This window comes from Lynx canadensis, chromosome B3 (genome assembly GCF_007474595.2).
Source record: "Lynx canadensis isolate LIC74 chromosome B3, mLynCan4.pri.v2, whole genome shotgun sequence".
In the NCBI taxonomy this organism is placed as follows: Eukaryota; Metazoa; Chordata; class Mammalia; order Carnivora; family Felidae; genus Lynx; species Lynx canadensis.
In genome coordinates, this window is record NC_044308.2 from 118,511,635 (window position 1) to 118,538,010 (window position 26,376).

Sequence of the window (26,376 nt, forward strand, 5' to 3'; positions counted from 1 at the left end):
TCCAAGTAGCTAGCAAAACTCAAATATCCAGAAAAGTTGTACACTCAAGGGTTTAAGGAAACCTAAAATGTACACATTGTTGCAAAGTATCTGTACATAAAAACTGAAGATTTCATAGTATGATTAGTTTCTTCAAAGCCAGAAGTAAAGTGCTTCCAATCTTTACTGCACTTTAAGTTGAAATAGAGGAAAGAAACAAAAGGGATAGAAAAAAATAAAAATACAGAAAAGAAAAAAAAAAATAGGGACCAGATATGGCAACCGGATAGAGAAGTGAACAGAGGTAAATAGCAATCAAAAGTCTCAAGGAACGTGATTTAGGGACTTAGAAAAGGAAAAATGGCTATAAAAGCAAAAAGCAGAGTATCAATTGAACCAACATCCATTTCAGGAACTTCTAACACATAGTGCAAGAAATTTTGGGAGCAAGTAAATTCTAGAATATCTCTGGGGTTGGGGTGCCTGGCTGGCTCAGTTGGTAGAGCACCTGACTCTTGATCTGAGGATCACAAGTTGAAGCTTCACATTAGGCATGGAGCCTACTTAAAAAAAAGAGAGAGAGAGAGAATGTTTTTTAATTTTTATTTTAGAGAGAAAGAGCGCAAATGGGGGAGACGGGCAGAGGGAGAGAGAATTCCAAGCAGGCTCCACGCTCAGCACACAGCCCATCACGGGGCTCAATCCCAGACCCTGGGATCATGACCCCAGCCAAAAATCAAGAGTGAGAGGCTCAACTGACTAAGCCACCCAGGTGCCCAGGGAGAGTCTGTTTTTAGAATATCTCTGGGATCCAGGCACCTGGTGGCTCAGTCGGTTAAGTGTCTAACTCTCAATATTGGCTCAGGTCACAATTTCACCCTTGTGGGATAAAGCCCTGTGTGGGATTCCACCCTGGGTGTGGAGCCTCCTTGGGATTCTCTCCCTTTCTCTTTGCTTCTCCCCTGCTCATGCTTTCCCTCTCTCTTGCTGTCTCTCAAAATAAATAAATAAACTTTTTTAATGTGTTTTTTTTTTTTTTTTTTTTTTGAGAGGGAGAGAGAGGCAGAGAGAGAGCACGAGCAGGGGAGGAGCAGAGAGAGGGAGACACAGAGGCTGAAGTAGGATCCAGGTTCTGAGCTGTCAGCACAAAGCCCAACATGGGGCCCAAATTCATGAACTGTGAGATCATGACCTGAGCAGAAGTCAGTTGCCCAACCGACTGAGCCACCAAGTCAACCCAAAACAAATAAATAAACTTTTAAGAAAATGTTTAGAATATCTCTGGAGTTGGTGGATCATTTCTCCCATCTACCATGGCCTACATAACTAAATTAATAAGGAACAAGGAAATACATCCCTAACCTCTTCAGAGATCACTAAAAAGCAAATTAGGTTCAATATGTACTTTGTTTTCTATGGCAAGCACAGGTCTAGAAAGTTTTCATTAATCTCTATGAAGATTTTCATTAAAAACAAAAAAAAATTAAGTTTTGATTCCTCACCTACCCTCTACACATTTTCCCTATTTATGATATTAGATTTAGTCCAAAACATAGATATAATCAGTTCATGCAGAGATTTCTATTTCTAAAAGACATTTTCTAGAAATCTATTATATGCAAAACAAACAAAAAACAACAAAAAAAAACCCCATAAATGTAAATTAGGGTGAGGAAAGACCACCAGAACAAAGTACCAAAGTAGAAATCATAGACTGACTATAAAAATGTAAAACAGGGCTGCCTGGGTGGCTCAGTCAGTTGAGAGTCCGACTTTGGCTCAGGTCATTATCTCACCGTTCGTGGGTTTGACCCTCACATCAGGCTCTGTGCTGACAGCTCAGAGCCTGGAGCCTGATTTGGATTCTGTGTCTTCCTTTCTGTCTCTCCCTGACTCACGCTCTGTCTCCCTCTGTCTCTCAAAAATAAATAAAAGTTAAAAAAAAAAATTTTTTTTTTTAATGTAAAACATCTATGAGTGCCTGGCTGGCTCAGTTGGAAGAGCATGCAACTCTTGATCTAGGGGTCCTGAGTTTGAGCCCCACACTGGGTGTAGAGATTACAATCAATCAATCAATCAATCAATAACTTTATTTTAGATGTAAAACATCTACACTGCAAAAGTCATCATGAAGGAAAGTTAAGACATGAATGACAAATTAGTAAAGTATCTACAATATAAAACAGAGATTTAATGCCCTTAATGTATAAACAGCTCCTATAAATTAATAAAACAACATGGGTAGAAACACATGAAAATATAACTTACGAAAGAAGAAATAAAATCATAAGCACAAGATGTAAATTTCATTAGTAAGAGACACAAATTATCATTTCAGATTGACAAATACTAAAAATATCAGTAAGATCCATACTGTTCTATAAGGTATGTGTTATAATCATATAACACATCAGTAAGATGTGAATCAGTAAGATCCATAAGTGTTCTATAAGGCATATAAAATCTGGCACTCCTATTCACTACTATTGAGATTCTACCTATCAACAGTTTATCATTGTAAGAGCTTTCAAGAAAATAAAGACATTTCAAAATATGCCCATCCTTTGACCCAACAGTCCCACTTGTAAAAAATGTATTCTAGGGATGTAAAATGTAAAAAATCCCATTCTAGGGATGCTTGGGTGGCTTAGTCAGTTGAGAGTCTGACTTCAGCTCAGGTCATGATCTCACAGTTCATGGGTTCGAGTCCCACATTGGGCTCTGTGCTGACAACTCAGAGCCTTGAGCCAGCTTCAGATTCTGTCTCCCTCTCTCCCTGCCCCTCCCCCCTCTCAAAAATAAACAAACATTAAAAAAATTTATTCTAAGTAAATGGATGTGTTTAAATATATATGTACAGAAGAGCCATTGCATACGCCCAGCACGTAGCCAGTGTTCAATTAGTATCTGATGAATAAATAGTACTGTTGAATGATCATAGCATTGTTCATAATAGCAAAACTGTTACCATTACAGAAGTATCTAATAAACCATGATATATCCATACATTGAAATCCTATACAGCCATTAAAAATGATAATGCAGGGGCGGGCGCCTGGGTGGCTCAGTCGATTAAGCATCTGACTCTTGATTTCAGCTCAGGTCATATCTTGTAGTCAGTGAGTTTGAACTCCGGGTCGGGCTCTGCGCTGATAATGCGGACCTGCTTGGGATTCTCGCTCTCTTTCCCTCTCTGCCCCTCCCTGACTTGTGTGCACACATGCACACTCTTTCTCTCTCTCTCAAAATAAACTTAAAAAAAATTTTTAATGATAATGCAGATCTATAATTATTAATTAGGGAAAAAAAAACAGTAAACCATATGGTGGTTCCTCAGAAAAAGTAAACACATAATTACCACATGATCCAGCAATTCCATTCCCAGGTATATAACCAATAGAATTGAAAGGAGGGACTCAGATATCTTTTACAGCAAAGTTCATAGCAGCATTGTTTATAATAGCCAAAAGATGGAAACAACTTAAATGCCCACTGAAAGATTAAATGATAATTAAAATGTGGCATATACATACAATGGAATATTATTCAGCCTTAAAAAACAATGTTCTGACACATGCTACACCATGGATGAACCTTGAAAACATATGCTAAGTGAAATAAAACCAGATACAAAAGGACAAATATTGTATGATTGCATGTTTTTGAGATATACAAAACAGTGAAATTCAGACAGAAAGGTAGAATGGTTGTTGCCATGGGCTGGGGGAAGGGGAGAACAAGCTGTTACTGTTTAATGTGTACAGAGTTTCAGTTTAGAAAGATAAAGTTCTAGAGATGGATAGTGGTGATGGCTGCACAATAATGTGAATGTACTGAATGCCACTGAACTGTACATTCTGAAATAGTTAAAACGAAAAAAATTATAACGTGGTTAAAATAGTAAATTTTATGTTATGTATATTTTATTACAATAAAAAATTATAATGAAAACAATAACACATCTTCTAGACTGGAATAAACACTGTTTATTATTTTTGAGTTGTATTCATAAAAAGTGAGATTAAAAAAATGCATTACTTTGGTTATTTCTGTTCTATTATTATTATTCAGTATCCCCTACACAAGTCATCAAGAATAGTACCAAATGCACACCTGTCAGAATGACTAAAATCAACAACACAAGAAACAACAGGTGTTGGCAAGGATGTGGAGAAAAAGGAACACATGTGCACTGTTAGTGGGAATGCAAACCGTTACGGCCACTGTGGAACACAATACGGAGGTTCTCCAAAAAGTTAAAAGTAGAACTACCCTACCATCCAGTAATCTCACTACTAGGTGTTTACCCTAAGACTACAAGAACACTAATTCAAAGGGATACATGCACCCTATGTTTATAGCAGGATTATTCACAATAGCCAAGATATGGAAGCAGCCCAAGTGTCCATTGATTGATGACTGGATAAAGAAGATGTGGTGTGTGTGTGTGTGTGTGTGTGTGTGTGTGTGTGTGTGTAATGGAATACTATTCAGCCATAAAAAGAATGAAATCTTGCCATTTGCAACAACATGGATGGAGCTGGAGAGTATAAGGCTAAGCAAAATAAGTCAGAGAAAGACAAATACCATATTTCATTATATGGACTCTAAGAAACAAAACAAACAAGGGAAAAAGAGAGAAATCAAGAAACAGATTCTTAATTATAGAGAACATACTGATGGTTATCAGAAAGGAGGGGGGTGGAAGATGGGTTACATAGGTGACAGAGATTAGAGAGTGAGAGCACTTGTCATGATGAGCACAGGATGAGGTATGGAACTGTTGAATCATTATACTGTACACCTGAAACTAATATAACACTGTACATTAACTGGAATTAAATTAAAAACCTAAATATAAAAAAAATAGTACCAAATGTAAATATTCTTCATCTGAAGTTCAAAGCATAGCTCTGTAAATTACAGTTCACATACCTATTCTAAATAATAAGACACTAAATCAGAGTTAAAACATGTAGCTTCTGTGCTTTTTACAAGTTACTTAAGATGAAAGTCAAATAAATTCCCATGTAAACTAACTCTCATCCTCTTCAGCAAAAAAAAATCAAGCTACCTAGAATATAGCAAAGAACTCCAGTAAGAGGAAAGATCTCGAGTATCTGCATATGCACATTAGAAAATCACCAGAAAACTGAAGAATAAACTACCGAGATGTGATCCTTTGAGAATACACAGCTTATGGTCAAAATAAGCAAAAAGAAGGGCCAAGTCGGACATCAAAGTAAACATCAAGAATAGAAAGCTCCAACCAATCCCATCTTGCCCCTTGCATCCTCTGAGAATGGTCTGACTCTGGTATAACTCACATATTTGATTAGGGCATACCTAAGTAATTCATTCCATAAAGGAGTGAAAGGTATGTAAGGGGTGAATCCAAATTTAGTCCTATCTGAAACTTTATTGAGCTCAAGTACCAGAAGTTTCCAGGTGTGGGAGCAGTGCTCTGCTTATCCAGGTGCACTCTCACCTCATGAGATGCTGCCCTCTGGCACACTCTATAGGCAAGGTTAAGTCAAGTCAACACACTGCTCTCCACAAGAAACCAAGACACCTATTTTAAACTGTGAAAACATTTGGGTCACAATTAGCACTTAAAGAGGACGAGAAAAGTAGGGGCACCAGGATGGCTCAGTTGGTTACACATCCAACTTCGGCGCAGGTCATGATCTTGGGTTGGAGCCCCCACATCAGGCTCTGGGCTGACAGCTCAGCCCAAAGCCTGCTTCAGATTCTGTGTCTCCCTCTCTCTGCCCCTCCCCCACTCACACTCTGTGTGTCTCTCTCTCAAGAAGAAATAAAACTTTTTTTTTTAATTTTTTTAAAGAGAGAAAGAGGGGCGCCTGGGTGGCTCAGTCGATTGAGCATCCGACTCCGGCTCAGGTCATGATCTCACGGTCCGTGAGTTCGAGCCCTGCGTCGGGCCCTGTGCTGACAGCTCAGAGCCTGGAGCCTGTTTCGGATTCTGTGTCTCCCTCTCTCTCTGCCCCTCCCCTATTCATGCTCTGTCTCTCTCTGTCTCAAAAATAAATAAACGTTAAAAAAAAATTAAAGAGAGAGAGAGAGAAGTAAAATGGAAGAGATGAGTGCATCACCTATATTAAGGATGAATACCAATCTCATTTTTCTTTCAACTCTGTGTATGGGGGGCAGGTCACCATATCAAAAATGTTTAAAATTCACTGCTGTAGGGAAATGCTTGTATGTTTACACCTGAAGACAAGCAAAAATATGTGTGCAATACCAACGAAATGGAAATAAAACAAATGTCCATCTTTAGAAGAAAAGATAAATTGTGGTACAGTCTTACAATGAATACATATATCTGAGAAAATGAATCATGGTTACACACACTGATATGGATGAATCTTAAAAACAAAATACTGAGGTGTGCCTGGGTGTCTTAGCTGGTTAAGCGTCTGGCTCTTGATTTTGGCTCAGGTCATGATCTCACAGTTCGTGGGTTTGAGCCTCACATCAGGCTCTGTGCTGACAGTGCGGAGCTTGCTTGGGATTCCCTCTCTGTCTCTGTCTCTCTCTCTCTCTCTTTCAAAATAAACTTAAAAAAAAAATACTGATTAGCCAAAGCAAATAAAAATATATACATAGTATATGTATATATGTGTAACATGGTTCCATTTTTACATCTAAAAAATAGGCAATACTAAACAATATAGTTTTGAAATACATACAAATGCAGTAAACTTAAAGGAAGGGAATAATAAAACCAAAATAAATTTCTGAATAGTTTCACCCCCAGTGGAGAGGCAGGTGAGTGGAAATCAAGGAGAAATATACCAACAATATTGGTGATGTTCTATTCCTTAACCTGGGTGATGAGTTCACAGCTATTGGTTTTATTACACGCTTCATTACTTACATACACAGTACCATATTCTCGTCTGCGTATTAAATACTTCATAATGGGAAGGGAAAACAGAAAAGGAAAAGAGAGGGGAAGGAAAAAGAAGGATGGACACCTATAACATAGGTCAACATGCACCTCCTATCTCTCCCTGGGCAGGCAATGTAAAGTCCCATTAAATATAAGCTTCGTTCTGGGAATGCAAGCTGGTGCAGCCACTCTCGAAAACAGTATGGAGGTTCCTCAAAAAACTAAAAATAGAACTACTCTACAACCCAGCCATTGCACTACTAGGCATTTATCCATGGGACACAGGTGTGCTGTTTCGAAGGGACACATGCACCCCCATGTTTATAGCAGCACTATCAACAATGGCCAAAGTTTGGGAAAAGCCCAAATGCCCATCAATGGATGAATGGATAAAGAAGATGTGGTAAATACATACAATGGAATATTACTCAGCAATCAAAAAGAATGAAATCTTGCCATTTACAACTACATGGATGGAACTGGAGGGTATTATGCTAAGTGAAATTAGTCAGTCAGAGAAAGACAAAAATCATATGACTTCACTCATATGAGGACTTTAAGAGACAAAACAGATGAACATAAGGGAAGGGAAACAAAAATAATATAAAAACAGGGAGGGGGACAAAACAGAAGAGATTCTGAAATATAGAGAGCAAAGAAAGGATTCCTGGAGGGGTTGTGGGAGGGGGGATGGGCTAAATGGGTAAGAGGCATTAAGGAATCTACTCCTGAAATCATTGTTTCACTATATGCTAACTAATTTGGATGTAAATTTTAAAAAATAAAAAATCAAATTAAAAAAAATATATAAGCTTCATCCAGAAACCCCACTAAAACATAAGATTTTTTTTAAGAGCACAAACCTGAAATGAAGGCAATTTTTCTATCCTCAGTTTAAAAAAAAAATTTTTTTTTAACATTTATTTATTTTTGAGACACAGAGACAAAGCATGAACGGGGGAGGGGCAGAGAAAGAGGGAGACACAGAATCGGAAGCAGGCTCCAGGCTCTGAGCCATCAGCCCAGAGCCCGACACGGGGCTCGAACTCATGGAACGTGAGATCGTGACCTGAGCTGAAGTCAGACGCTCAACCGACTGAGCCACCCAGGCGCCCCTCTATCCTCAGTTTTTAAAAATTAAGATGATACCTGATGTAATATAAGAAAAAGGAAAGTAACTTAAAATAATACATTATAATATGTAAATGCTCAGGTATAACCATCCTAGATTTCATATTATTAAGGAAATAGACACTGGCACATATACACAGAAATGCCATGCACACGACATCTACAAAGTAGACTGACACAAATGAGTTGTACTGGAAAATCAGATGCCAAAAGGGGCAATGCCATCGGTAATACGATTTTCCAAAACAGTTAACAACTCATTAAAGTTCTGAACAAAACAAAGTACAATGTAAGACTAAGTAGTTGCATTCCTGGAAAATTTAGTGTCTATTAAAACCATACAAAATACTACTTTGTTTAAATGTGTTTAAATGTGGGGTGCCTGGGTGGCCCAGGCTGTTAAGTGTCTGACTTCCACTCAGGTCATGATCTCACAGTTCGTGAGTTCAAGCCCCATGTCTGGCTCGGTGCTGACAGCTCAGAGCCTGGAGCCTGCTTCAGATTCTGTGTCTCCCTCTCTCTCTCTCTGCTCCTTCCTCACTTGCGCTCTCTCTCAAAAATAAACATTAAAAACAATGTGTTTGTTTTTTTATTTGGTTTGGTGCAAAAAGGTGATTTTACTAAAGCAAGAGGACAGGACCCATGGGCAGAACGCTGCAAAAAAACCTTTTTTAATGTGTTTAAATGCATAACAGAATTAACATCAGATAAGTGCAAACAGGTTTTTCACCTACAAGATCTGGGAAAAAGTTCAAAAATCATGCAGAACTGTCTCCAACATTGTAGAATATATGGCATTTTTGGCTCCTACTCATTGAATGCCAATAATATATACCCACCCCACCCTCATTACTGTGGCAACCAAAAGTGCACCTTCAAAAATTCAAACATTCATAGGGGTACTGACCCCATTGAAAACCAGTGACTACAAGAAAGGATAAGTCCCAGTGTGGCCTCCATACAGCCTTTATTTTCATGACACCATAAAGCTGAATGTAATGATAAAGCCTACCCAATTTCTAACTTTGGCAAAGAAGAAATCCTCATACAGCGAAGAAATTTATTATTAGAGAAAGTATAAAGGCAGATTAAAACACAAGGATACTTACCCTAAATGAAATTGATACATTAAACCAAAGGTTGGCAATTTTTTCACCCATGTGACATCAATCTTTGAGGGCAGTGTTATTTTGCTAAAATACAACAAATGTCCCAATTGAAAAGCACTGTAACACTCAAAACATGTTATAGTTTACAGAGCATTATTTAATTTGAATCTTTATAGCAATTCTATGAGACAGATACCATTATTCTTTTTATATTACTTATAAGGAGAACAACAAAAAAAGGTCAAAGTCACAGAGCTGGTAAACTGAGAGACAGGACTTCAAGTCCTCGGATTTCAAATCCTGTGTTCTTTCCATCAAACTATACTGCTTCACAAAGATTCAATATGGCAATACAGATAAAAAGAAACTCACTAGGATACCTAGATGGCTCAGTCGGTTGAGCATCCAACCTCGGCTCAGGTCATGACCTCACGATTCATGAGCTGGAGCCCCACATTAGACTCTGTGCTGACAGCATGGAGCACACTCGGGATTCTCTCTCTCCTTCTCTCTGCCCCTCCCCACCTTGTGCTGTCTCTCTCTCTCTCTCTCTCAAAATAAATAAATTAAAAAAAAAAAACAACTCATCAGTCAATACAACAAAAATGTTAACAGCAAAAGATCAATATAAAATCTCGATGTATTTTGATATATCACAGACAGTTGTACTACCCATAGTAGTTATTTCTGAATATGAGAAATTTTTAAAGATTTTTAAGTAATCTCTACACCCAACATGGAGTTCAAATTTATAATCCCAAGATCAAGAGTCACAGGGGTGCCTGTGTGGCTCAGTCAATTAAGCATCCAACTCTTGATTTCAGCTCAGATCATAATTTCACAGTTCATGGGATCAAGCCCTGCATCAGGCTCTGTGCTGTCAGATTCTCTCTCTTCCTCTCTCTCTGCCCCTCCCCCACTCATATGCGCCCGCACCCTCTAATAAATAAATATACTTTTTTTTAAAAGAGTTGGGGTGCCTGGGTGGCTCAGTCGGTTGAGCAGCCAACTACAGCTCAGGTCATGATCTTGCGGTCTGTGAGTTTGAGCCCCGCGTTGGGCTCTGTCCTGAGAGCTCAGAGCCTGGAGCCTGCTTCCAATTCTATGTCTCCCTTTCTCTCTGCCCCTTCTCTGATTGCTCTCAGTCTCTCTCTCTCTCTCTCTCTCTCTCTCTCTCTCTCTCTCTCTCAAAAATAATGAACAATAAAAAATTAAAAAAAAAAAAAGAGAGAGTTGCATGCTCCACTGACTAAGCCAGCCAGACACCCCAGAAAAAAGTAAAATTTTAGCAATTACCATGATATATAGTATGTAATTACTTCCTAACATCGAAAAGGTTCTGGATCGCAATTTTAATCAATCTTCTACTTAATCCAACATTCCAGAACCACACCATTGATTCTGAGAGTTAAAGGATTAACAATGTATTTTTTTTAAAACCTTTCTATTTGGGGAGAAATGCATAACCATTAAAAACTTTATAAAATCTCGGCTTAACCACAGCACCTCTAACGTAGTTACTAGATCAGTCCTTTCAGAATAAATTCTCTGAAGTTCATTTGAGGATAACAAAATGATGAGATGGCATATTGAATTAGTTCTCATTCATGACTGGTAGATTACTTAAAACTCTAAATAGTATTGTGCTATGCTTAATTGATAATACACTTTCATCGATCCAAACACTCATGTGCACACAATAGTTTACAATATAAGACAAAAATAAAAGCAAAGGCATACTCAGAGTTTGATGTAAAAGGAAAAAGGAAGTAGTATATCTTATTATTTCAACTGAAGTAATAAGGAAGATCATTTATCAGCAAGCACAATCTTCTTAGACTCATCTCTAAAGGGCAGAATAATATAGTCTTCCTAAAAAGTAATAGACAATAATCTACAAGACTCAACTCTCCACTAAATTGAATCCAAAACCCAAGAATAATAATTTGGCATTTCTATTTTATGTCTTTTCATGTTTATTTATTTTGAGAGAGAGAGAAAGAGAGAGTGCATGTGTGGAGAGGGGGGTGCAGAGAGAGAGGGAGAGAGAGAATCCCAAGCAGGCCCCATACTCAGCATGGAGCTTGATGCAGGGCTTGATCCCACAACTGTGAGATCACAACCTGAACCAATATCAAGAGTTGAAGGCTTAACCAACTGAGCCACCCAGGAACCCCTTGACATTTCTTTTTTTTTTTTTTTTTTAATGTTTTTATTTATTTTTGAGACACAGAGTGTGAGCAGGGGAGGAGCAGAGAGAGACAGAGAGGGAGACACAGAATCCGAAGCAGGTTCCAGGCTCTAAGCTGTCAGCACAGAGCCCAACGTGGGGCTTGAACTCATGAGCAGAGAGATCATGACCTGAGCCAAAGTCAGAAGCTTAACCAGGTGAGCCACCCAGGCGCCCCTTGAATTTCTATTTTAAAAGAAACAATTTCTTTTCATCTATACTTCTAAATTCACAGGTAAAGTTTGAGTAGGGTGAAGACTTTAGGTAGTGAAAATATGCAAGCATATTAGTTATAAACTACACACATGCTGTCTTATACTTTTTAAGATTTTATTTTTAAGTAATTTCTAGACCCAAACATGGAGCTTGAACTTACAACCCCAAGATCAAGAGTCACATACTCTACAGACTGAGCCAGCCAGGAGCACCTGCCTTAAATTTTATCTCACCATTTTGTTCCTCTTTCCCAAAGAAGAGTTATACTCAGTCATAACTATGATTGTTTAAGCCAAAAACTCTACCTCAAACAAAACCCTAATTTTCTCCCTCATACACACTGTCACTTCCCTTTTCCTGACTTGAAATTCACTCCATTACAACTTCCATAATCTCTGTGATATCTATACATACTGCACTGACTTTTTTTATTAGTAGCTAATGGAAAATATATGCAATAGAACTTAATATCAATTGTTTGAATATTTTAAAATGCCAGCACAAATACAAAGAATTAAGCACTTAAGCACTTTATTATATTGAAAAAAATTGCAATTCATCTTGAAAAACCTCAAATTCAAAGTTGCTAAGACACACATTAAAATTAGATTTAAATGTCTTACCCAAAAGCCTCAAAACATGCCATAATCCCCAGACATATTTGCAGAAATTTCAAATACTGATTGACCAGTGTTTTGGGGTCATTATACATACAGATATGGATATGGAAATGGATATAGATATAGATATCTGTCTAAACACAGAAACCAAAAAGGAATTACAGGACTTACTTGAAAATTTAAGAGCTACCATATATAAAGCACTTATATAGGCTAGGCATTGTTCATAGAATTCAGATACAGTATGTATGTAATCTCATTTCATCAGCATAAAAAACAAGAGGTAATGGCTATAATTCAAATTTCGTTTTTATTTTTTTAATATTTATTTTTGAGAGAGCAACAGAGTGCGAGCAGGGGAGGGCCAGAAAAGGTGGGGGTGGGGGGGTGCATAGAATCCGAAGCAGGCTCCAGGCTCCCAGCTGTCAGCACAAAGCAGGACACAGGGCTCAAACCCACGAGCGGTGAGATCATGACCTGAGCTGAACTTGGACGCTCAACTGACTGAGCCACCCAGGAGCCCCTATAATTCCAATTTTAAAGATGAAAAACTGTGACTTTGAAAGATTAAAAAGATTTCTATGTGGTGCAGTAAATTCACCCAAATAACAATATACAAAATATGTCAAATACATAAATAAACAATGCATAACTAGCTCAAAAAATAACATAAATCTCTCTCAAGCAGCACTAAGAAACATAAATGCAAATTGGCAAGCAGTGCTAAAGCCACGAACCCACTAGGGTCCTAGTCCAGAAACAGTGGCAGCTGGAAGTTTGGCTTCCCTGGGGAACAGGGACTAAAAGTGCTCCATATAAGACAGACGGTTTATCAGAGCTAAGCCAGAGCAAGGGCTGGGGTAGGGCTCCCTCATAAAGAAAACTTGGGGTGCCTGGCTGGCTCAGTCAGTGGAGCATGCGACTCTTGAGCTCAGGGATGTGAGTTCAAGCCCCACAATGGATACAGAGATTACTTAAAAATAAAATCTTTAAAAAAAAAAAAAAAAAAAAGAACACAACTTGCCAACTCTGCCTGGAGGTATGGTTTATACTAAATCACTCCAATGAAGGTTGCAGGACACAGACCCAGCTTCAAAACCAAAAAAGTAACCAGGCCACCTGCTAGCTCTGTGACTAGATCTGCAATATCCACACTATCACCAATATCTCTGGAGGGCAAGAACTCTAAACCCGGTTCTAGAATTGGGGTCCACAGGCAAGCATAAAATTTCTATACAAGGAGGGAGGTGAACACAGAGGGACAGTAAAAGCTCACTACGTCTCAATAATATTTGCAAATGGTATATCTGAGAAGGGGTTAATATTCAAAATATATAAAGAGTGTATATAACTCAACGCTAAAAATAAACATAATAATAATAATCTGATTAAAATGGGCAGAGGGCCACACCCAAAAAATAATCCAGTGAAGAATGGGCAAAAGACATGAATAGATACTTCTCCAAAGAAGACATCCAGATGGCCAACCGACACATGAAAAAATGCTTAACATCACTCATCATCAGGGAAATACGAATCAAAACCACAATGAGATACCACCTCACACCTGTCAGAATAACTAACATTAACAACTCAGGCAACAACAGATGTTGGCAAGGATGCAGAGAAAGAGGATCTCTTTTGCATTGTTGGTGGGAATGCAAGCTGGTGCAGCCACTCTCGAAAACAGTATGGAGGTTCCTCAAAAAACTAAAAATAGAACTACCCTACAACCCAGCCATTGCACTACTAGGCATTTATCCAGGGGATACAGGTGTGCTGTTTCGAAGGGACACATGCACCCCCGTATTTATAGCAGCACTATCAACAATGGCCAAAGTACGGAAAGAGCCCAAATGTCCATCGATGGATGAATGGATAAAGAAAATGTGGTATATATATATATACAATGGAGTAATACTCGGTAATCAAAAAGAATGAAATCTCGCCACTTGCAACTATGTGGATGGAACTGGAGGGTGTTATGCTAAGTGAAATTAGTCAGAGAAAGACAAAAATCATATGACTTCACTCATATGAGGACTTTAAGAGACAAAACAGATGAACATAAGGGAAAAGAAACAAAAATAATATAAAAACAGGGAGGGGGACAAAACAAAAGAGACTCATAAATATGGAGAACAAACTGAGGGTCGCTGGAGGGGTTGTGGGAGGGGGGATGGACTAAATGGGTAAGGGGCATTAAGGAATCTATTCTCGAAATCATTGCTTCACGATATGCTAATTTGGATGTAAATTTTAAAAAATAAAAAAGTTAAACAAAAAACAAACAAACAAATAAATAAATAAATAATAAAATGGGCAGAGGGCCTGGGGCGCCTGGGTGGCTCAGTCAGTTAAGTGTCCAACTTAAGCTCAGGTCATGATCTCACAGCTGGTGGGTTCAAACCCCCCGTTGGGCTCTGTGCTGACAGCTTAGAGCCTGGAGTCTGCTTTGGATTCTGTGTCTCTGTCTCTCTCTACCCCTCCCCCACTCATGTGCATGTGCTCGCACTCGCACTCTCTAGCTCTCAAAAATAAACAAACATTTAAAAAAATCTTTTAATGGGCAGAGGGCCTAAATAGGTATTTTTCCAAAGAAGACATACAGATGGCCAAGAGACACATGAAAAGATGCTCAACATTACTAATCATCAGAGAAATGCAAATCAAAACCACAATGAGCTATTACCTACACCAGTCAGAATAGCTACTATCCAAAAGAAAAGAAATAACAAGTGTTGGCGAGGATGTGGAGAAAAAAGGACCTGCATGCACTGTTGGTAGGAATGTAAATCGGTGCAACCACTATGGAAAACAGTAGGAAGGTTCCTCAAAAAATTAAAAATAGAAATACTATATGATCCAATAATTTCACTACTGGGTATTTACCAAAAGAAAGCAACACTATTCAAAAAGATATATGCATCTTTGTTCACTACAGCATTATTTACAATAGCCAAGACATGGAAGCAACCTCAGTGTCCATCGACAGATGAATGGATAAAGCAGATGTGTTACACACACACAGACATACAAGAGGAATATTACTCAGCCATAAAAAAGAATGAGGTCTTGCCACTTGCAACAATATGGACAGACCTGAAGGGCATTATGCTAAGTGAAATAAGTAAGACATCAAAAGACAAATACCACATGATTTCACTTATATGTGGAATCTAAAAAGCAAAACAAAATAGAAACGGACTTATAAACACAGAAAATAAATTAGTGGTTGCCAGAGGGGAGAGAACAGGAGATAGGCAGAATAGGTAAAGGGGATTAAGAGGTACAAACTTCCAGTTATAAAATAAATAAGTCATAGAGATGAAAAGTACAGCATTGGGAATATAGTTAATAATAACACTGTATGGTGACAGATGGTCACTATATTTACTGAGATGAGCATTGTATAATGTATAGGATTGTCTAATAACTATATTGTGCACCTGAAATTAATATAACATTGTATGTCAACCATACTTCAATAATAAAAACTTAAAGAAAATAATAGAAAATAATTAAATTATACTTTCCTTTAAAAAAAGAAGACAAATCTGTTATATTCTGGACATTCCATTTTCCATTTCCTGAATGTGTAACTAATTAAGACTTTCTGGTGTTTCCTCATACCCATGGGTATTTGTAAGATAAATCCTCATTACTTAAAATAACCAGAAAAAACCTACCACTTAATAATCATGATAATCTGAAAAGGGTTGTTTTTTTTTTTAATGCAATAAAGTTACAAAAACCTATTTCTAACTGGTAGCCTTTGACAACTCCAAAACTAAAGCATACAGGTTGCCACAACTAAAGAAAAGTGTCTTTATAACTGAACTTGTTGATTATGTCTAAGCAAACTTTAAGTGATGCAGGATCTCTCAAATTTAGCCTTCCTATTATCAACCAGACACAGTCCTATTATCAACCAGACACAGGACTTTCCTACCACTAGGAAGGGAGTGGTTTCCAGCTTTAGGATGACACAATTGAAAGGTTCCGAAAAGGAATTAAAAATAGTCTCTAGAAGGAATAACTCAGAATAAAAAGTGTGTTTTAGTAAAACAAACATCAAATTAGTAATCCGTTACTTAAATTCTAGACCTACCTCTGTCACTAACTAGTTGTGTGACTTTGGCTAACCTAACTTAGGCTTCAGGTTCTTTTTCCCTACTAATTCTAACATTATAACATTCTTTAAAACACCTGACAGGAATGTTTGCTCCACATAAACAAATTCCAAATTTTCATGTTTTCTAAAGTTTCAAAGAACTTTACAAATGCTAATGATGCCTATCACTCTCTCCTCCCAAAAAAGTCACATAAGTAGAATCTAAAACATTTCCTTGAGGGGCGCCTGGGTGGCTCAGTCAGTTAAGTGTCCGACTTCCACTCAGGTCATGATATCACAGTTCGTGAGTTCGAGCCCTGCATCGGCTCTATGCTGACAACTCAGAGCCTGGAAGCTGCTTCGGATTCTGTGTCGCCCTCTCTCTGCCCCATCCCCACTCATGCTCTGTCTCTCTCTGTCTTAAAAATAAATAAAACATTAAAAAACATTTTTTTAAACATTTCCTTGAGAGTTTTCCAAAGTACCTTAATATTTTTTAATGTTTATTTATTTATTTTGAGGGAGAGAGAGAGAGAGCACATGCATGCACATAGGGTCAGAGAAAGAGGGGGAGAGAGAATCCCAAGCAGGCTCCACACTGTCAGCAAGGAGTCCAACGTGGGGCTTGCTTGATCTCACAAACCATGAGATCATGACCTGAACCAAAATCAAGAGTTGAATGCAACCGACTGGAGTTACCCAGGCACCCTGAAATTCAGTTTTTTGTTTTTTTTTTGATGTTTATTTTTGAGTAAGCGAGAGAGAGAGAGAGACAGCACACAAGTTGGGGAGGGGCAGAGGGAGAGGGAGACAGAGAATCTGAAACAGGCTGCAGGCTGTCAGCACAGAGCCAGACATGGGACTCAAACTCACCAAATGTGAGATCATGACCTGAGCCAAAGTCGGAGACTTAACCGACTGAGCCACCCAGGCACCCCCCGAAATTCACTTTCAAGTGTATACTTCTGAGTTTGAAAAATACATACAGTCACATAACCATCACTACAATCAAGATACAGAACAGATACAGGCAATGTAGAATACTTCCCAAAAAAATTCCCGCATGCCCCCCACTCCCTGGCAACCACAGTTTTCTGTCCCTTTAGCTTCACTAAATCCAAAATATCTTAAAATAGAATCATACAGTATGTGGCCTTTTATGTCTGGCTTCTTTCACTCAGCATAATGCATTCGATATCCACCTATGCTGCTGTATGCACTACCAAATAGTATTCCACTGTACAGAGGTACCAGAGTTGATCAATTCACAGTTGAAGTACATTTGAATTTGTTTCCAGTTTGGGGCATTAGCACAGAGGTTTCTGCTTGACTGTAAGTTTTCCTTTCACTTGAGTCCTAGGAGTGGAACTACTAGATCACTACAGTACGTGTGTGTTTAACTGTATATGAGTACCTGCCAAACTGTTTTCTAAAAAGACTGTACCAGCAATGAATAAGAGGTTTCTGGGTTTTTGGTTTTTTTTTTTTAAGTTTTTATTTAGAGAGAGAGAGAGAGAACACACAAGGGAGCACAAGTTGGGGAAGGGCAGAGAGGAGAGAGAGAATTCCAGGTAGGATCCACAAGACCAGCACAGAGCCCGACATGGGGCTTGAACTCACAAACTATTGAGGTTGTGACCTGAGCCAAAATCAAGAGTCAGACACCTAACCAACTGAACCACCCAGGTACCCCTGAATAAGAGCTTTTTAATGGTTTTAAGGAAAAATAAATTTATATCTTATGTTAAAAATTTCATAGAAAGATCCCACATAGGGTGCCTGGGTGGCTCAGTCGGTTAAGCGGCCGACTTCGGCTCAGGTCATGATCTCACGGTCCGTGAGTTCGAGCCCCGCGTCAGGCCCTGGAGCCTGTTTCAGATTCTGTGTCTCCCTCTCTCTGACCCTCCCCCGTTCATGCTCTGTCTCTCTCTGTCTCAAAAATAAATAAATGTAAAAAAAAAAAAAAAAAAAGAAAGATCCCACATAGATCCAGATATTTATCAGAGGAAATTTTCCTGTGTGCTATATATATGTAGAAAGCAGTTAACAAAGGATGTTGATTTGATAAATATTCATATTTATCAAATAGATATTTTTTAATAGGCTTTAAAAATGTCATGTTTGAAATCATACTCAGGTCGTGATCTCACCGTTTGTGAGTTCAAGCCCCACATCGGGCTCTGCAGCAAGAGCTCGGGGCCTGCTTGCAATTCGTTCTTTCTTTCTTTCTCTTCCTCTCTCTCTGCTCCTCCCCCATTTGTGCTCTCTCTCTAGATGAATAAATAAACTTAAAAAAAAAAAAATGCTCAACCAACTGAGCCACCCAGGTGCCCCCAAATAAATGTTGGTTTTAATGAGACCACCTACTTATGAAACCCTCCACTTCCACTTTCTCCCTATCATTCTCCTGGTTTCACTTGTCTTTTTTATCCAATACAGATTTCACAGTTCAATTACTGCTTGCACCCAATTTAATGTTTCCCACGTCTCCTTCACACTCTCCTACCAAAACTCCTGTTAACCTTCTCTATGACCAAAACAGAGCAGCCAAATAGTGACAAAAATCACATATCCACTCAGACTGATTACTGTCCTAAATTCACAATTAACAACTTCAACCACAGCAATATTACTCTAAAAGCTCTCTGTAGTGGCTGTTGTATAACTTGTCCTCAATCCTTAAACATTTCACCCCTCCTCTCCATTTCTCCTGCTCCTTAGTTTACAATACTTTTATTAAGAAAATAGAAGCCATCAGATGAAAGCTCCCTATTTTTCCACAACCAAATCTATAACATACCCCCCCCAAAACTGAACCAGTCATCTTCTTTTCCCCTACTTTAAAATGAGTAAGTATCTCTGATTACTATTAAATGGCCACTGAAGTTTGCTCTTGGTAGTATCTTTCACTTAAAGATTTCCTTCCTTTCATAATTCACTCTGGTATCATCAATTGTTCCTCCTCTACAAGATCATTCTCATTTTCATGTAAACATGTACCATTACCTCCCATAGTTACAGGGTTTTTTTACGAGTACCCCATCATTCCCTACACAGCTATGCCCCACCTCCACCCCCATTCCTCAGTTGACATTTATAGTCACATTTCTCAGAAAAGTATCAGCTCTCACAGTCTCTAATTCCCAACCTTTCATTCACTATTCAACCTGCTCCAAACTGATCTACCTTCACAAGTTCATTGAAACTGCCTCTTAAACAGCACACTTAAAGGAATAAATGAAGAGAGCTTAATGGACAGACTATTTAGAGAGCTATTAAGAAGCTATTACCTTCTCTAAACACCTAGAAAGTACAGGGGTACAAGTTCTCACCTCTCTGTAACCTTAAGTTACTGGAACCAGAAAAGGCTATGGCAGTGGAAAAGGTACTTTGCAGCTAAGCAGCCACAGGTGGAGGTATGCAGTTTTTGCCTAAACTGCAGCCACATAGGGAAGAGGAAAAGGAATAAAAACCCTAATCTCTTTTTCCTTCCACTGTCCAATCTCCTGTCAATTGTACCTCCACTGGCAGAACACAACATGAAGCTAGAAGGCAAAGAAGCCTGGGTGATATAAACCATGGAGGTCAGCCTTCTGAAGCACAAAGCAGAGAAGAAAAGGGCAAAAACAGATCTGGAGAGACATACAGAGATGGCCAACACAAGATTGTCAATAATTTCCATTTTGATATATCAAATTGGCACGGTTCCTCTCTCCTCTCTTGGCTTCCATGACATGACAAATCCTAGTTTTTCCCCATATAAACTCCCTCCTCCCCCTTCATCAGATAGCATATTTGGGGTTGCTCTGAGCTCAGTACCAGACAGCTGATCTTACCTTTTCCTCATGCCTCTCAATCCCATCTATATAATGACAATTCCCAACAGCACCTTTCCTTAAGCTCCAGCCGCCCATATCCCAACATTATCATTTCAGATGTCACTTGGAAATTCACAGATCCAAAACAATCATTCTCATCCTCTTAAAAAAATGTTTGGGGGGCGCCTGGGTGGCTCAGTCGGTTGAGCGTCCGACTTCAGCTCAGGTCATGATCTCGCAGTCTGTGAGTGTGAGTTCGAGCCCCGCATCGGGCTCTGTGCTGACAGCTCAGAGCCTGGAGCCTGTTTCAGATTCTGTGTCTCCCTCTCTCTCTGCCCCTCCCCTGCTCATGCTCTGTCTCTCTGTCAGGGATGGGCAAACATTAAAAAAATTAAAAAAAAAAAATGTTCGGGGTACCTAGGTGGCTCAGTCAGTTAAGCATCCAACTCCGGCTCAGGTCATGATCTCACTGCTTGTGGGTTAAGCCCCGCATCAGGCTCTGTACGGACAGCTCGCAGCTTGGAGCCTGGAGCCTGCTTCAGATTCTGTCTCCATCTCTCTGCCCCTCCCCTGCTTGCACTCTGTCTCTCTAATATAAATAAAAAATAAATATTAAAAAAGATTTTTTTAAATGTTCTTTTCCCACTCCACCTATATCTCAATAAACGCCAAGCCAGAAATTTGGGAATAAGCTTTTATTCCTTTGATTTCTTTTTCTCCTTCACATCTAATCCATTAGTAAATCTTGAAAACTCTACAGCTAAAATGTATCTTGAATCCATCCACTTCTGTCTCTACTTCCAACACCCTCCTAAATTGCTCTTCCTGCTTTCTTTTTTGCTTCCCTACAATCCAATTACTAGATAACAGCCATTTATGTTTTCAAAATGTAGATCATATTTATCTTATCCTCTGCTTACCATCCTTCAATAGTATCCCATTACCTTTAGAACAAAATCCAAATCCCCTACAGCAACCTACAAGGCACTTCATGATCTGACCTCTTTATACCTATCTAAAGTAGCATCTTAAAAGCTACTTTTCCTCACACCTAGGAGGTTCCAGCCTTACTTCAGTTCCTCAAAAATTCAAGCTCTTTCCCACTTTAGTCTTCTCACATGCACAGAATACTTCTAGCTCTGTGCACGATGGCTCCTTTTAATTCTTCATAGCAATTCAAATGTCAACCCTAAGTGTGGCCTTCTCCAACAAGATCAAAACTAGTTCCCCCCTTTATTCTCCCATCACAGCATACTATTATTTTCATTGCATATTCTAAAATGGCAATTTTCCTGTGTACTTATTTATCTTCTTATTGTATATCCCCTTCCACTACATTATACGTTTCATGGGGGCAGAGATGATTAAGTTAACTCAAGTCCAACACCACTGAGGATCCACTACATGCAAAGAACTATGATAGGCAACTGTGGGAGTGACAAAGAATAAGTCAAAGTGACAAAGATCCTGTTCCCAGTATGTACATTATCTACTTAAGGAGAAAAATGTATATTTAACTATAAATGCAAAGCAGAAAAATAAATAAATAAATAAATAAATAAATAAATAAATAAATGCAAAGCAGATACTATGCCATATAATTTTGCTACAAAGTGGTATGGGATCAAAAGAGAAAGAGATATAATGTAGAAAAAGTGATGAATAAGAAAGCCCTCATATAAGAAGATGGTTCTATTATGGCTTAGAAGGATAACAGGAAAAAAAACATTCATTCGAAGCAGAGCAAACAGCCTTAATAAAAAGACAAAAAGGGCAAAAAGTGAAGGACACACAGGAAGAGGAGGCTAACAAGATCAAAACAGCTACAGCATAGAGAAACTGTAGAATCCCAATGAAATATTCAATGATGTTAGTTAGGGAACAGAAAATTTTCAGTGAGTGTGCTACAGAATTCAACCTCACCCACTATAAAATGAAAATATAAGGTATTTTCTTTTCTTTTTAAAGGTTTATTTTTTTTTAATGCTTATTTATTTTCGAGAGAGAGGGAGAGAGAGTGAGCAGGGGAGGGCAGAGTGAGAGGGAGACAGGATCCAAAGCAGGCTCCATGCTGACAGCAGAGAGCCTGATGCAGGGGTCAAACTCATAAACCATGAGATCACCTGAGCCAAAACTAAGAATTGGATACTTAACCGAATGAGCCACCCAGATGCCCCAAGGTTTATTTATTTTTGAGGGACAGAGCACAAGTGGGGGGAGTGCCACAAGAGGGGGGACAGAGGATCCTAAGTGGGCTCCATGCTGACAGCAGTAAGCTGGATGCAAGGCTCGAACTCAGGAATCATGAGATGGTGACCTGAGCCAAATTCCTACACTCAACCTACCGAGCCACCCAGGTGCCCCAATATAAAGTATTTTCAAGTAAATGAAAACTAAGGTCCTTTCCAGATCTAAATTTCAAATGATGGAGCTCATATACACAACTAGTTTTAAAGTAAAAAGTGATCATGCTTGGGGCGCCTGGGTGGCTCAGTCGGTTAAGCGTCCGACTTCGGCTCAGGTTGTGATCTCACGGTCTGTGAGTTCGAGACCCGCGTCGGGCTCTGTGCTGACAGCTCAGAGCCTGGAGCCTGCTTCTGATTCTGTGTCTCCCTCTCTCTCTGACCCTCCCCCCATCCATGTTCTGTCTCTCTCTGTCTCAAAAATAAAAATAAACGTTAAAAAAAAAATTTAAAAAGTGATCATGCTCATTGAAAGAATGTTTCATCAATTTCACATGGAATTTAACATGACTTTTAAGGTGGTTTTAAACTGTCTAAACAATTTTTGGGGGCACCTGGGTGGCTCAGTCAGTTAAGTGACTGACTTCAGCTCAGGTCATGATCTCATGGTTCACGAGTTCAAGCTCCACACTGGGTTCTGAGCTGACAGCTCAGAGACTGGAACCTGCTTTGGATTCTGTGCCTCCCTCTCTCTCTCTGCCCCTCCCCCACTCATGTGCTGTCTCTCTCTCTCTCTCTCTCAAAAATAAAAACACTTAAAAAAATTAAAAACAAAAGATTTTAAATAACAATTTTTCAAAAATCTTACTCCTTCCAAAACTTTAATCCAAAAGGAATATGGAAAGAGGTGGCAGGCAGTGGGTAGGGGAGTATGACCACTCAAGATATTTAATATCACACCCACTCAAGATACTTAATATTACACCCAGCCCAAATTTGAGAATAATTTATTTAAAAACGTCTGAAAGACAAAGGCAAGTTTTTTAGCAAAATTCTCAAAAGTCGTAATTTACTGATATTAAGTTGTAACACTGTTGTTCATAAGCCTTTAGACAGTAACTGGCTGTTGTTCACTATATTCATTCAATAAGAATGTACAGATTACTGATAAAATACCCAGGGAGTCTAAACAGTATACACAAAAATCATAGAATTTTAAAGGTTAAGAGAGATTTAGAAGAATAATCAAGATAATTTTAAAGAAGAACAACATGGGGGTATGAGGCTGACTCACCATACCAGACACCTAAATTTATTACAAAGCTACAGTAAATAAAGACAGTATAATACCAGCTCTGAGATAGGCAAACAGAGCATAAAAAAGGCCCACGTGTAAATAGAAATGATATATGACTTACAATCCTTAATGAAGATTGGTGACAAATGGTTGCTACTCTATAAACAGCATTGGCACTTATTTTCTGTTTAAAAAACTTAATTATATTCATATATTATTCATTATAATTTCAGAATAATTTGAATATTTCAGCAGTAAAAAAACTTTAAAGATCATTAAATCCAATACCATCACTTCATAAAAGAAAAACAAAGACCCAGAGAGATTAAAACATTTAGGCAAATCATAGCGTGGCCACACAGGAATTAAACTCCTATCTCATGATTTCTTTATTGAAGAGTTTACATCCTTTCATTCAATACACACAAAATACTTCCCATCTACCCCAATTTCTTTAAGTTACCCATGATATCAACAACGTCAAATCAGAAGTGGGGAAAGATACAAAAGGTGTGGCAACATAAAAAGCCAATACATACTTTCATTTCCTTCCTTAACCTTCTTTCAAAGAAATTCAAAAATCTACAGGGCACATGGCTGGTTCAGTCAGTGGAGTGTGCAACTCTTGATCTTGGAGTTATGAGTTCAAGTCCCACATTCGGTATAGAGATTACTTACTTAAAAATAAAATCTTAAAAAAAAATCTAGGGGGTGCCTGGGTGGTTCAGTCGGTTAAGCATCCAAGTCTTGATTTCGGCTCATGTCATGATCTCACGGTTTGTGGGTTCAAGGCCCACATCGGGCTCTGCGCTGGCAATGCAGGGCCTGCTTGGGATCCTTTCCCTCTCTCTCTGCCCTCCCTACCCCCTCAAAATAAATAAATAAAATAAACTTAAAAAAAAAACCCTAGCCCTACTCTAAAAGATTAATCTTATCTAAATCCAACATGCGAGAGATTCAGGAAGAAAATAACTTTAATTTTGTTAATGTTTTTATTTTTTGGAGAGACAGAGAGTGAGACTGGGGGAGGGGTAGAAAGAGTAGGAGACACAGAATCTGAAACAGTCTCCAGGCTTTGAGCTGTCAGCAGAGAGCCAGACACAGGGCTTGAACTTGTGAAACAATGAGATCATAACCTCAGCTGAAGTCGGACACTTAACCAATTGAGCCACCCAGGCGCCCCAGGAAGAAAAGAGTTTTAAAAATGGATTCTTGTGTCAGCACATTATAAATATCTATAAATATCAAGTGTTTAGGGAGTGCTGTTATTAGGCCCAATATTTTTCAGTCACAAATTCCATCAACCTCATATCTCACTCAGTTTGTTTCCAGAGGATGTTAAACATTTACATTTAGAGATTTTTACAAAGACCAGTTAAACAAACACTGCTGAAGACTGTCTGAAAGTAGTTGCTCCAATTCCAAGGCTCAATTAAGGTACAAACAGAAATGACATCTTCTCTAGGAAAGCACTCAATCTCAGGTTACTAGAGTTGTTCACCATCTCTTAATTCAGATAAAACTTTCCTTCCATAAATCACCCCCACCCTGGGATATATGACAGGAGTATTAAGAGTGAAGTGAGAGAGACTTGCAGAGAACCTATTTGCAAACTTTGAAATCCCAATTTGGGACGCCTGGGTGGCTCAGTCACTTAAGCGTCTGACTCTTGGTTTTTCGGCTCAGGTCATGATCTCATGGTTTGTGACATCAAGCCCCGTGTGGGGCTCCGCGCTGAGAATCCTTGCTTGGGATTCTCTCTCTCTGAAAATAAATAAATAAACATAAAAAAGAAAAGAAATCCCAATTTAAACAATGACCACCACTGCCACACAAGGATAGTGCTCTATAAAAAACTAAAAATTGACTGCATTTAATCACTTAAGCACTGAAGGGTAAGAATATGACCTCTGGAGCCAGATTATCTATGTCTGAGTCTACCATTTGCTCTGATTTTGGGCAAATTGTTTAACCTCTGTGCCTCAGATTCCTCAACAAGAAAACAGGATAATAACACCTGCCTCATAGGAGTTATTGCAAGAATTAAATTAGTGCACGTAAAGCACTTAGAACAATGCCTAGAATACAGCATTAGCTGCTGCTAGTATTATTACTACCTGATCCCATTACTAGATATCAGTTCTCACATGTGGCTCAAATACAGACTAGTTTCCTAGCCAGATTACGCAATTTTAATGTTCCTGAATCAGCGATTCAATGTACCAAATTCAAAATAAGCTCTACAAAACACAGCCTCAAGTCTTCCTTTTGAATCATTTACTATCAAACAAAATTCTCACAAATAATAAACAGCCAATTTTTTCTTAACTCCAATAAATCTGTATGAATTATCACTACAATATATAACTTGTGAAAAATCATACGCTTGAAATAAATCCTTCTCATTTTGCTTAAAAAAAAATTTTTTTTAATGTTTATTTATTTTTGAGAGACAGAGACACAGAAAGAGTGTGAGCGGGGGACGGCAGAAAGAGAGGGAGACATGAATCCAAAGCAGGCTCCAGGCTCTGAGCTGTCTGTCGACACAGAGCCTGATGCAGGGCTCAAACCCACAAACCATGAGATCATGACCTGAGCCAAAGTCAGACGCTCAACTGACTGAGCCACCCAGGCACCCCTTCATTTTACTTTTAATTACAAATTAAGCTCTGATCTTACAAATCAGATTAATAAGTCTAGATCCATATGTAGTAATAAAACATCCTGAACTTTTTATTAAGATATTTGATATTAATCTGCAAATTT

The 26,376-nt window shown here is 38.6% G+C and overlaps 1 protein-coding gene across 13 annotated transcripts in view; it reads right to left on the bottom strand.

The window, feature by feature from the left end:
* Positions 1–26,376, bottom strand: part of NUMB (NUMB endocytic adaptor protein) — a 196,245-nt gene that overhangs the window by 153,833 nt on the left and 16,036 nt on the right. The window contains exon 1 of one of the 13 annotated variants that reach the window (XM_032593403.1): positions 20,548–20,570. The exons of the other annotated variants lie outside the window; for them this stretch is intronic. The gene's annotated coding sequence lies outside the window, so the exon portion shown is untranslated. Of the gene's footprint in view, positions 1–20,547; positions 20,571–26,376 lie in introns of those variants that run through there. 13 annotated transcript variants of the gene reach the window in all.